The sequence below is a fragment of the Mchenga conophoros genome, linkage group LG20 (assembly GCF_057382185.1).
Source record: "Mchenga conophoros isolate Kocher_MC1m ecotype Shallow Benthic linkage group LG20, M_conophoros_male_GT1.1, whole genome shotgun sequence".
In the NCBI taxonomy this organism is placed as follows: domain Eukaryota; kingdom Metazoa; phylum Chordata; class Actinopteri; order Cichliformes; family Cichlidae; genus Mchenga; species Mchenga conophoros.
The window spans coordinates 11,782,435-11,793,559 of record NC_140545.1 but is presented as its reverse complement, the minus strand read 5'-3'; the positions used below and the strand labels follow the sequence as shown (position 1 = coordinate 11,793,559).

General features: G+C 43.3%; 2 long non-coding RNA genes across 2 annotated transcripts; both read right to left on the bottom strand.

The window, feature by feature from the left end:
- Nucleotides 1-667: 667 nt before the first annotated feature.
- Nucleotides 668-2,111, bottom strand: LOC146550457 (uncharacterized). Its single transcript, XR_014890204.1, has 3 exons — nucleotides 2,073-2,111; nucleotides 1,909-1,972; nucleotides 668-1,104 (listed from the first exon to the last, which is right to left on the bottom strand). It is a non-coding gene; the product is annotated as an uncharacterized LOC146550457 (long non-coding RNA).
- A 7,270-nt stretch (nucleotides 2,112-9,381) lies between these two features.
- On the bottom strand, nucleotides 9,382-10,572 carry LOC146550456 (uncharacterized). The gene is made up of 3 exons (XR_014890205.1): nucleotides 10,534-10,572; nucleotides 10,370-10,433; nucleotides 9,382-9,565 (listed from the first exon to the last, which is right to left on the bottom strand). It is a non-coding gene; the product is annotated as an uncharacterized LOC146550456 (long non-coding RNA).
- Between the last annotated feature and the right edge of the window lie 553 nt (nucleotides 10,573-11,125).

Genomic DNA, 11,125 nt, shown 5'->3' with positions numbered 1-11,125 from the left:
CCCTTGATCTGCTGGGAATGTGTTACAATGTTTTCTTGACATGCTTAATTGTTGAATCATGAAGAGAAGATTGTAAGCAGGAGACTCTGTGTCTAAGACAGGGGAGATAGACAGACCACATTCCATACCCCCACCTTACAGAAAGCAGAGAAACAACTGCCGAGGTCATAACTTAGGCGCTGTAACAGAGAAAGAATGTGATGTTTTGGCTTTTACGACTAGCTGGGGGCCACTAGAGACTATAAAAAGCTGAGCAACCCGTCACCATTTTGAGACATGTGCCTGACCCTCTGGTAGCATCTCTCCCGTCCGGACGTTGTAATGCTCTGACTGTTGAATTGTATGGAAATAAATGATTGTTGATTGAGCATTGATACACCAAGTATTGTCCCTCCTTCAGCCCAAAGATTCAAAGAATTGGGAGATTTCAACAACTTGGTGCCGTGTGACCCGGATCTTTGGTGTGCTGAGGAGGTGTAGATTTGGCCTTTGGTGAGATCGTGGGGCAAAGTGAACAGAAGGCCGGCCTAAAACAGAAAGGTAAGTGTAGCACTTACGTGGAGTTACATAAAGTACCGATGGATAATTACCAAAGTAATAAGCAATTTGGGCTAGTGTCAGAAGACTGAGAACGACTCTTAGAGCTCTGGTACACAAATGGCAGAGAAACCAGACAAACACAGTTATGTGGCTTTAAAAGTACTTTAGTGATGTTAAGCCTTGTAAAAGAAATTTGTAAACAACACAGTATTACAACAGGTTTTAACAGAATGTCAAGTATAAAAATTTCCCCCAAAGTAGCAAAAAAAAATAGAATTAAATAAAATTGTGCACAAGTAAAAGAATTAGTCTTTTTTAAGTCCAAATGGTACCGGTGGGGCCCATAGAATTCATCTGACAAGGAGTGTGTGTGTGATTGTCTGTCCTACCGTACTACTTGTACAGTAGAGGACTGTAGTCCATCAATGTGCAAATGAGTGTGCGTGTATATGTATATCGCCTCCTAGGATCTTGGGTTGGCTCGCCATCCAGTGAACACTGGAACACTCTGGGTTCTGGAATCGCTGACCTGGTCTTTGGATTCGTCCCATATAAAAACCTGACCTATAAACAATGGCCAAATATATGTCACGTGCCCTTTAAGGATAACTCTCACAAATTAAACTAAAGTAGTGTCACAGTGCAGTAACTACTATTCAGATCAGCTATCATCAATTCAATCATCATCAGTTCAGTCATGTTGTACAACATTAAAATATCAAGTTTCAAAGGTCAAAGTATCAATATCCAAAATTTCACAGTATCAAGGTTCAATTATTTGTAACCTGCAGTAACATTAAAGATTATCTACAAGGTTGCAAACATGCAGGAATTATAGTCACCATATAATTCACTTTCATTGTAAACATTAATTACATCCATCAAAATAACTCACTGTACATATATATCTAATCACAAATAAATAAGTATATTACCCCTTTTAAGAAATGGAATAATATGCAAATGCTTATCAGAAATTGAACAAAGTGCAAATAATCAATTTCAATAACACGTAAACACAAGGACTCAGTCCACAAATAGGAGTATTAAAATAGACGTGCTTAATCCCGCTTGTACCATAGGCCTACCAGTACAAGTGGAAATACACTAAAAATTACCTCCAAGTGTTCAATACTGAGTATTGTAAAACAACTGATTGACATCAAAATTTAAACAGGAAGCAGGATAAAGTCTGATTACAATTATCTCTCATAAAGTTATTTTTAGCTGCTTTAACCATTTACAGCTTTTCACATGTTAATGACTTAGTTAACGATCTAACTAGCATAACAACAGCGTTTCAGAGACATCGAACAACTGTACCCACACTCCGCACATCACATGTCTGATTAGCCACATTTAGCTTACCGCCGTCGAGTGGATGCTCAGCATTTACATGGAGCCACAGCTCAGTAAACCCTCCGGTTTCGCTCTGCCCTTGACAACAACAAGTGCAAATACATAATTTGTGAAAAATACCAGTTTAGATGGTATTTCTTTTAACTCGTTAGAGGTTAATTTCTCCAGCTTACCGATAACAAAAGTTTTAGTCCGTCTGCTCTGTTCGGCTGTAGAAGCAAGAGACTGAAAACTTGGGAGCTGGTACTAAGGAGGGACAAGAGCTGCCTAGAGCTTCACCGATTGGCTGACATGTGAGGAGTGGGGTAAAACAATTGGCTCTCATCAGAGCTCATCAACCCTCTGAGAAAACTTAACCCTTGTTTGACCAGAGCATATCATATATAATCTGCATCCCTTCTATGTTTAAATAAATATTTTGATCTCATTTCACTTTCATTAACAGGGACAGTAAGAACAGAACAATGAACATTAAATGTTTTAATTTTTCTTCTCTTTTTGTTTGAGATGATTTTAGGAACTGGGTTACACCCTCCCCTCTTGAATTCATGCAAGTCCCTTTGCATGTCTACTGTGAACTGCATCATCTAAGAACAATAATTCAGCTTTAGCATTTAAAGAGTCAATGAAAGCTGTGGTTAAACCCTGAAATAATGATTTGACCACAGTGACAAGGGGATTTCCCAATTCAGCATAGTCTAGCCTTTTTGGTGGCTGGCGACTTCTTTCTGATCTTCGAACAGGAATTTCTTTGCTTGTTTGTTCATCTCTCTCTTTGTTTACTGTTTCCCTGTCAAATATCAAGTCCTCTCCTTCCTCATCACTCCCTAACATGTCCGAAAGAAGTAGGATTTGTTCATCCCTCATGTCAGGGCGATCCGTAGAAGGTGAGTCTCTTTCCTTTTCAGGTTCGTCATTTCCGGGTAAGTCTCTTTCCTTTTCAGGTTCGTCATTTCCGGCTAAGTCTTCCCCATACAAGGCTTCTCCATAACTCGCAATCTGATTGTCATAAGGTTGGTTATGGTCAGCATGACTGGCTGGAACAACATCGGAGATGGTGTCTGCACAAGCTGGAGCATTACCAGCCAACTTGTCTTGATCTGCAGTCACATCATCTTGACCAAGACTTGATTTATGGGTCAGCAGAAGATCTCGCTTGACAATGTACGCCGAGTCATTTGGCACTGATCTATCTGCAAACCAGTGGACTGAAACAATATCATCCTCGTCCGAGGGGTGATCTGCTCTTTCATTGTCTTTCTGAGTGGTCCGTCGCGTTCTGGGCCTTTTCTTGGGTTCTGGTTGTTCAGGTTTCACTTCCTTGGCTGCAGAGAGGAACCCACAAGGGAGTAAGAGGTCTCTGTGTAGGGTGCGTATGGGGCCATCCCCGCCCTCTGGTTTAACGGTGTAGACAGGGAGGTCTCCAGCTCGTTTCACCACCACATAGACGGTCTGCTCCCATTTATCGGCGAGTTTGTGTTTTCCTCGAATGCGTATGTTCCTGACCAGCACTCGGTCCCCGATTTCCAAGGTAGATGTGGTCACATGTTTGTCAAATCTGGTTTTGTTCCTTTCGGCTACCTTTGCAGCACTCCGTGTAGCTATTCTATAGCTCTCCTCAAGATGGGATTTGAGGTCCTTAACATATTGGGAGTGTGACTTGTTTTGTTGTTCTCTCACAGGTAAACCGAAAGCCAAATCGACAGGCAACCGTGGCTGACGCCCAAACATCAGCTCATACGGTGTGAATCCAGTTACCTCGTTCTTGGTACAGTTGTACGCATGAACTAAAGGCTTTACAAAATCCTTCCAATGTGACTTGTCTTTGTTCTCCAGAGTTCCAAGCATACTTAAGAGTGTTCGGTTAAAACGCTCCACCGGGTTGCCCCTGGGGTGGTACGGCGTAGTCCGAATCTTCTGTATGCCTGCTACTTCACACAGCCCCTTGATCAACTGAGACTCAAAATCAGGCCCTTGATCGCTGTGTAATTTTTCAGGAATGCCATAGTGTACTATGAAATGGTCCCACAGACACTTTGCGACAGTCCGAGCTTTTTGGTTCGATGTTGGGATAGCGACTGCATATTTAGTAAAATGATCTGTGATGACAAGAACATCTTTCACATCACTGCTGTCTGGTTCAATGGATAGGAAATCCATGCAGACTAGCTCGAGGGGTCTTGTCGTCATGATATTCACCAAAGGTGCAGCCTTCTCAGGTAACGTTTTCCTGCGCACACACCTGTGGCAGGTCTTTATCTTTTTCTCCACATCTGAGGACATTCTTGGCCAATAGAACCTGGCTCTGACCAGATCGAGTGTGCGCTCTATTCCCATATGACCCATATTGTCATGTAGGCTTGTCAACACAGACTCTCGCAGGTCTTCAGGTAAGACCAACTGGTAATGTTTATTACCGCCTTCTCTTCGTGTTCTGTAGAGAATGTCATTGCACAGCTCGAACCTGTTCAACTCTCTCAGCAACAGGACTACGTCTGGAAGTTCTTTCCTCAATGTGGGAGGGGGTTTCTCCCCACTCTCCATCTGGGTAATAACATGTCTGATGCACCGATCAGATCTCTGGCTGTCTCTGAGATCTGCCGGTGACAGGTGGGGAATGATGTGTAAGCCTCCCAATGTTTCTTCCTGCTCAAAGCTGTCAGGTATAGCATCTCCAGAAATGGCAAGACTTTCGACAAGGGTTATACCTGCATCATCACCCAAAGCTTCAGAGGTGGTTGAATGATAAACAAACTGTCTCTCACAGATAGCATGAACAACGTCCTGATCGACTGAGTCAATATTGTCTGGATCTGACAGATGTTGTTTTGCGAACTGGCATATCCGGTCTCTCTCTTTTTGAGATGTAAGGTCATCAGGTAGCCTGCCATGAGGACGACGCGAGAGTCCATCGGCATCTCCATTTTGTTTTCCAGAACGATACTGGAGTCTGAAATTGAAGGTAGAGAGGGACGCCAACCACCTGTAACTGGTTGCATCGAGTTTTGCTGAGGTGAGGATGTAGGTCAGAGGGTTTGAGTCTGTGACAACGGTGAACTGATTGCCATAGAGGTAGTCACTCAGCTTCTCTGTTACAGCCCACTTTAAAGCCAAAAACTCGAGCTTATGTGCTGGATAGCGGGACTCACTACTTGACAAACCTCTACTCGCATAGGCGATAACCCGCAGCTGTCCCTCCTGCTCCTGGTATAAGGCTGCTCCAAGGCCCGTAGTGCTCGCATCCGTATGAAGGATGTAAGGCAGCTTTGGGTCAGCAAAGGCCAGGACTGGAGGCGACGTTAGCTTGTCAATGATAGTCTCAAATGCTTTCTGGCATGCAGGGGTCCACCGTCCATAAAACGGCTCCTTTGGATCATGATACTGATTACTCCTCCCTTTTGATTTGCAATGCTTCCTCAGTGGTGGATAACCGGACGTTAGATCGTTCAGCGGTTTCACAATACTTGAGTAGCCTTTAACAAACCGTCTGTAATATCCACAGAACCCAAGGAAGGATCTCAGCTCCTTAAGGTTCTGAGGGACTGGCCAAGTTTTAAGTGTGGCTGTCTTTTCTGGGTCAGTTTCTACTCCGTGTTGAGAAACAACATGCCCCAAGTACCGAACTGAGGACTGGAAGAACTTGCACTTCTCGGGGGACAGCTTTAAGCCATACTCCTTTAAGCGTTCCAGGACTTTCATGAGTCTGGCTTCATGCTCCTCAAGGGTTTTCGAGAAAACTATGAGATCATCCAGGAAAACAACAACTTCCTTCAGATTTATGTCTCCCATGCATCTCTCCATAAGCCTCTGAAAAGTACTTGGCGCGTTTGTCACTCCCTGTGGCATACGGTTGAACTCCCAGAAACCTAGTGGACAGACAAAGGCAGTCTTGGGCTTGTCACTCTCTGCAACTTCGATCTGATAATAGCCGGATTTAAGATCGAGTGTACTGAACCACTTGGAACCTGAGAGTGCGGTGAAGGTGTCATCCAGTCTTGGGAGGGCGTATGCATCTTTCACTGTTTGTAAGTTTAACTTACGGTAGTCAACACACAGACGTACCTGACCGTTCTTCTTCCTGACCACAACAATTGGCGAAGAGAATGGGGACTCGCTCTCGCGGATTACTCCAGTTGCGAGAAGCTCTTGCAAATGCTTTCGAACAGCCTCTATGTCGTGCGGGTGAATCGGTCGGGCTCTGTGTTTGAATGGTGTCTCATCTGATAGCTTAATGTGGTGTTTGACCTTGTCCGTCCTTCCAAAATCCAGATCAGTCTGGGCGAAGACCTCTGGCATACTGCTCAGCTTTTGAGTAATGCGGTCTTTCCAGTCAGAAGGGATGGGAGAGTCGGCAAAGTCAAATGTCACACTAGAGGTCCTGGATGGTTCACACTCTGATGGCTCACTCACAATTTGTTTGTGAGATAGGACAGTCTGTATTGCACTGAGTTCTGCAATCACACTCTTTGCTGGGATGGTAATGTCATGCTCTGACTCATTGGAAACTACTACAGGTAGCTTGCACAACTGGTTATTTGGCAAGTCAAGGAGACAGGTTTGCACCAAAAGCCCCCCAGGCAGGGAAGATACTGAAGGATATTCCAACAGGGCAGATCTCTCAGTGTAAAATTCCTTGATTGATACTGTCCCCTCAAGAACGACTGTTTTCCCAGCTGGGACGTTCACTTCATCCTTGCCACGCATCCTCACTAATCCAACGTTTTCATCTGAACCTTGCTTTTGCCGCAACTCCAGTACTTTGAGTACGGTTCTGTACCCATGAGGAATGGGATGGTAGCCCTCTGGGTTTGCCTCTCTGTACATTTCATACACTACATCAAGAGTGTTTGTTCCTATCAATACACAAGACTTCGTTAATGTCCCGGTGTCTGGGACTACTAGAGCTAGCGTTTTGACTTCTAGTTCAGCACCAAGAAAGTCTTTAGGAAAGGTGATTCCAATCTCAACATAACCCAGGTAAGGTACAAGCTGCCCATTGGCCCCTTCAACCTCCAGAAGGTCATGTAGTGGCTCTATCTGTTGCTCAGACAAATACTGGTCATAGTAGGACTTGGTGACAGTGGTCACTTGAGAACCTGTGTCAAGGAGACAACTGCACACCTTACCTTTGATCGTGACTTGACCTGTACTCTTTGTGCCTATGAGCCTCTTAGGTAGTCTGAAAGGTTGTTCTCCAACATGGGATTGCCTCAAAGTGGCCTGTGCTCTTGGTTTAGCTTGACTTCCAGATTTAGCGGGACGATGTTGACCTGCTTCAGTCCCAGTTTGCCCCACAACTGAGACTGCGTCTAAAAATCCTGGTCAGCAGATGGAGTGTTTTGCATCTCCCAAATGCGACGCTTCTCTCTCAATTGCTTCCTCTTATCAGCGACAAGAGTGGGGTCTGGGTCATTACTGCAACTTGCTGAGATGTGGCCATCCTGACCACACTTGAAGCAGTACCATGGTTTTGGCTGGGTGCTCTGCCGCAAGTTGGCAGGCTTCGCACTTGTGACCTTGATGCTAGGTGTTGCCATAGCCATCTCACGTAAATCACACTCGGCCTTGTCCTTAGGCTTCGAGCTTTTCTTCTGTTTCTTTGCCATCAAATTAGTAAGCTGACTCTGTAGGGATGCAACTTGCTTCCTCAGATCTGTCAACGGGTCAGAATCAGATTGAGTCACTGCCTGTAGCTCACTACAGGTGCAAGTCTTTTGACAGTGCGCCACAACCCGCTGCCGGGTTGAGCCAAGGTGTTTCTTCATCCGTGTAGCTTTAGCTGCCAGTCTATCTTCTTCTGTCCGGAGCATTAATAGAAGTTCTGAGAATGTTGGGGGTTGGCTTTTCTTGTTTTCAAGATTAAGATCTGAGAGCAAGGTGTGGTCCCAACATCCACGACAAAACTGCTTGAGAATGTGTTTATCGGCATCCCCAGCAGAGACTCCTCCCCTCTTCAGAGTAAGGTTCAATGCGCCCTGAAGACGGCAGAGGTACGCAGAGGCCTTTTCACCAGGATCCTGAAGAGTGTTCATGAATTGGGCGAAAAGCTCCTCTCCATCTTCCACTGTTCCAAAAGCTGCATCCAACAACTGAAGGTAAGTCTCAGGTGTAGCTTCTGGGCTCAGTCTGTTGACAATGTCAGCTGCAGGGGACAACAAGCTCTCAAAGATCTTTCTAGATTTTTGAAGTTCAGACATGGCAGGGTCTTTCCTGAGAAGTTCGACATGTGAACGCCATGTGTCATAATCTGTCTCACCGCTGGGTCTGGGGATCCTGCCAGAGAATGACCGGAGTCTCATTGGAGAATATGAATGTGCAATCAAGTCATCTTTCTTCACGATGTGTTCCACAATGACTTTCTGAATTTCAGGTGGGTTGAAACTGTTTGCCGCACTAAATGGGCTCTTTTTGAAATCAACAGGTAGGTGTGGCTCCGCACCACCTTGAATCAATCCTACCTGGGGTGGATCTTCAGAAAACTGCTGGCGTGCAATCTCAGAAGTTTTAAGAGAGGGGTGAAGCTGGTTCTCCCTGTCTGGATCATCAACTTGCATGGAGGAGAGCATACATTCATCATCGGTCTCTGAACTCCCAATGATTTCACTGATCTCTGTCATCATCGACTTCAGTACCTCTTCAAAACTTTTGCCACTCAGTTTTGCCACCTGCTTTATTTCATCTAAGTAGGACTTAGTAGCACTGCCACCCACCTTGGCAGTGTAAACGCTGGAGAGAGCTCTTACATGGTATTTTACACCGGGCTTCCCTTCAACTTCATATGTGTATGGCAAAAGATCAGTTAAGGCATCAATGGCGTTACCACTTCGGTACTCGACGATCAGGTTTTTGAAAAATTCTGAGTTTGGATCTACAACTGGGACGGCTCTAAAGGTACCATACTGCTTCAAAAAGTCAAGAACCCCTTCATCATCCGATGAATTGAGTGTACCACTAACAATTACTGCATTGGGGACTTTGATACCTGAGCTCAATACAAAATCCATCTTGTGGCAATAGCAAAAGATGTTTCAATGACAATACACACTTTAAGGAGGTTTCACTGCTGATATTCATGCACCAAAGAGCTCCTGGCTGGCTCGCCACTTTTGTAGCACTTACGTGGAGTTACATAAAGTACCGATGGATAATTACCAAAGTAATAAGCAATTTGGGCTAGTGTCAGAAGACTGAGAACGACTCTTAGAGCTCTGGTACACAAATGGCAGAGAAACCAGACAAACACAGTTATGTGGCTTTAAAAGTACTTTAGTGATGTTAAGCCTTGTAAAAGAAATTTGTAAACAACACAGTATTACAACAGGTTTTAACAGAATGTCAAGTATAAAAATTTCCCCCAAAGTAGCAAAAAAAAATAGAATTAAATAAAATTGTGCACAAGTAAAAGAATTAGTCTTTTTTAAGTCCAAATGGTACCGGTGGGGCCCATAGAATTCATCTGACAAGGAGTGTGCGTGTGATTGTCTGTCCTACCGTACTACTTGTACAGTAGAGGACTGTAGTCCATCAATGTGCAAATGAGTGTGCGTGTATATGTATATCGCCTCCTAGGATCTTGGGTTGGCTCGCCATCCAGTGAACACTGGAACACTCTGGGTTCTGGAATCGCTGACCTGGTCTTTGGATTCGTCCCATATAAAAACCTGACCTATAAACAATGGCCAAATATATGTCACGTGCCCTTTAAGGATAACTCTCACAAATTAAACTAAAGTAGTGTCACAGTGCAGTAACTACTATTCAGATCAGCTATCATCAATTCAATCATCATCAGTTCAGTCATGTTGTACAACATTAAAATATCAAGTTTCAAAGGTCAAAGTATCAATATCCAAAATTTCACAGTATCAAGGTTCAATTATTTGTAACCTGCAGTAACATTAAAGATTATCTACAAGGTTGCAAACATGCAGGAATTATAGTCACCATATAATTCACTTTCATTGTAAACATTAATTACATCCATCAAAATAACTCACTGTACATATATATCTAATCACAAATAAATAAGTATATTACCCCTTTTAAGAAATGGAATAATATGCAAATGCTTATCAGAAATTGAACAAAGTGCAAATAATCAATTTCAATAACACGTAAACACAAGGACTCAGTCCACAAATAGGAGTATTAAAATAGACGTGCTTAATCCCGCTTGTACCATAGGCCTACCAGTACAAGTGGAAATACACTAAAAATTACCTCCAAGTGTTCAATACTGAGTATTGTAAAACAACTGATTGACATCAAAATTTAAACAGGAAGCAGGATAAAGTCTGATTACAATTATCTCTCATAAAGTTATTTTTAGCTGCTTTAACCATTTACAGCTTTTCACATGTTAATGACTTAGTTAACGATCTAACTAGCATAACAACAGCGTTTCAGAGACATCGAACAACTGTACCCACACTCCGCACATCACATGTCTGATTAGCCACATTTAGCTTACCGCCGTCGAGTGGATGCTCAGCATTTACATGGAGCCACAGCTCAGTAAACCCTCCGGTTTCGCTCTGCCCTTGACAACAACAAGTGCAAATACATAATTTGTGAAAAATACCAGTTTAGATGGTATTTCTTTTAACTCGTTAGAGGTTAATTTCTCCAGCTTACCGATAACAAAAGTTTTAGTCCGTCTGCTCTGTTCGGCTGTAGAAGCAAGAGACTGAAAACTTGGGAGCTGGTACTAAGGAGGGACAAGAGCTGCCTAGAGCTTCACCGATTGGCTGACATGTGAGGAGTGGGGTAAAACAATTGGCTCTCATCAGAGCTCATCAACCCTCTGAGAAAACTTAACCCTTGTTTGACCAGAGCATATCATATATAATCTGCATCCCTTCTATGTTTAAATAAATATTTTGATCTCATTTCACTTTCATTAACAGGGACAGTAAGAACAGAACAATGAACATTAAATGTTTTAATTTTTCTTCTCTTTTTGTTTGAGATGATTTTAGGAACTGGGTTACATAAGCACAGCCTGTTGTATTATAAATACCAAATGTGCATATTGGGCTTTCCAAATTAATCTGTTCGCTGAGTCACATGTATTTTCACAGTAAATTTGTCGGTGTCTGGTTTTTGGCGCAAGATACTAACAACATAAGTTGAGGCTGAATTCCAGTGTGTTAAATAAACTGCTTCTACCGAGATACTAATAACATACTACGATGGACTAGTTGCAGCCACTTTACCTTCCACATTT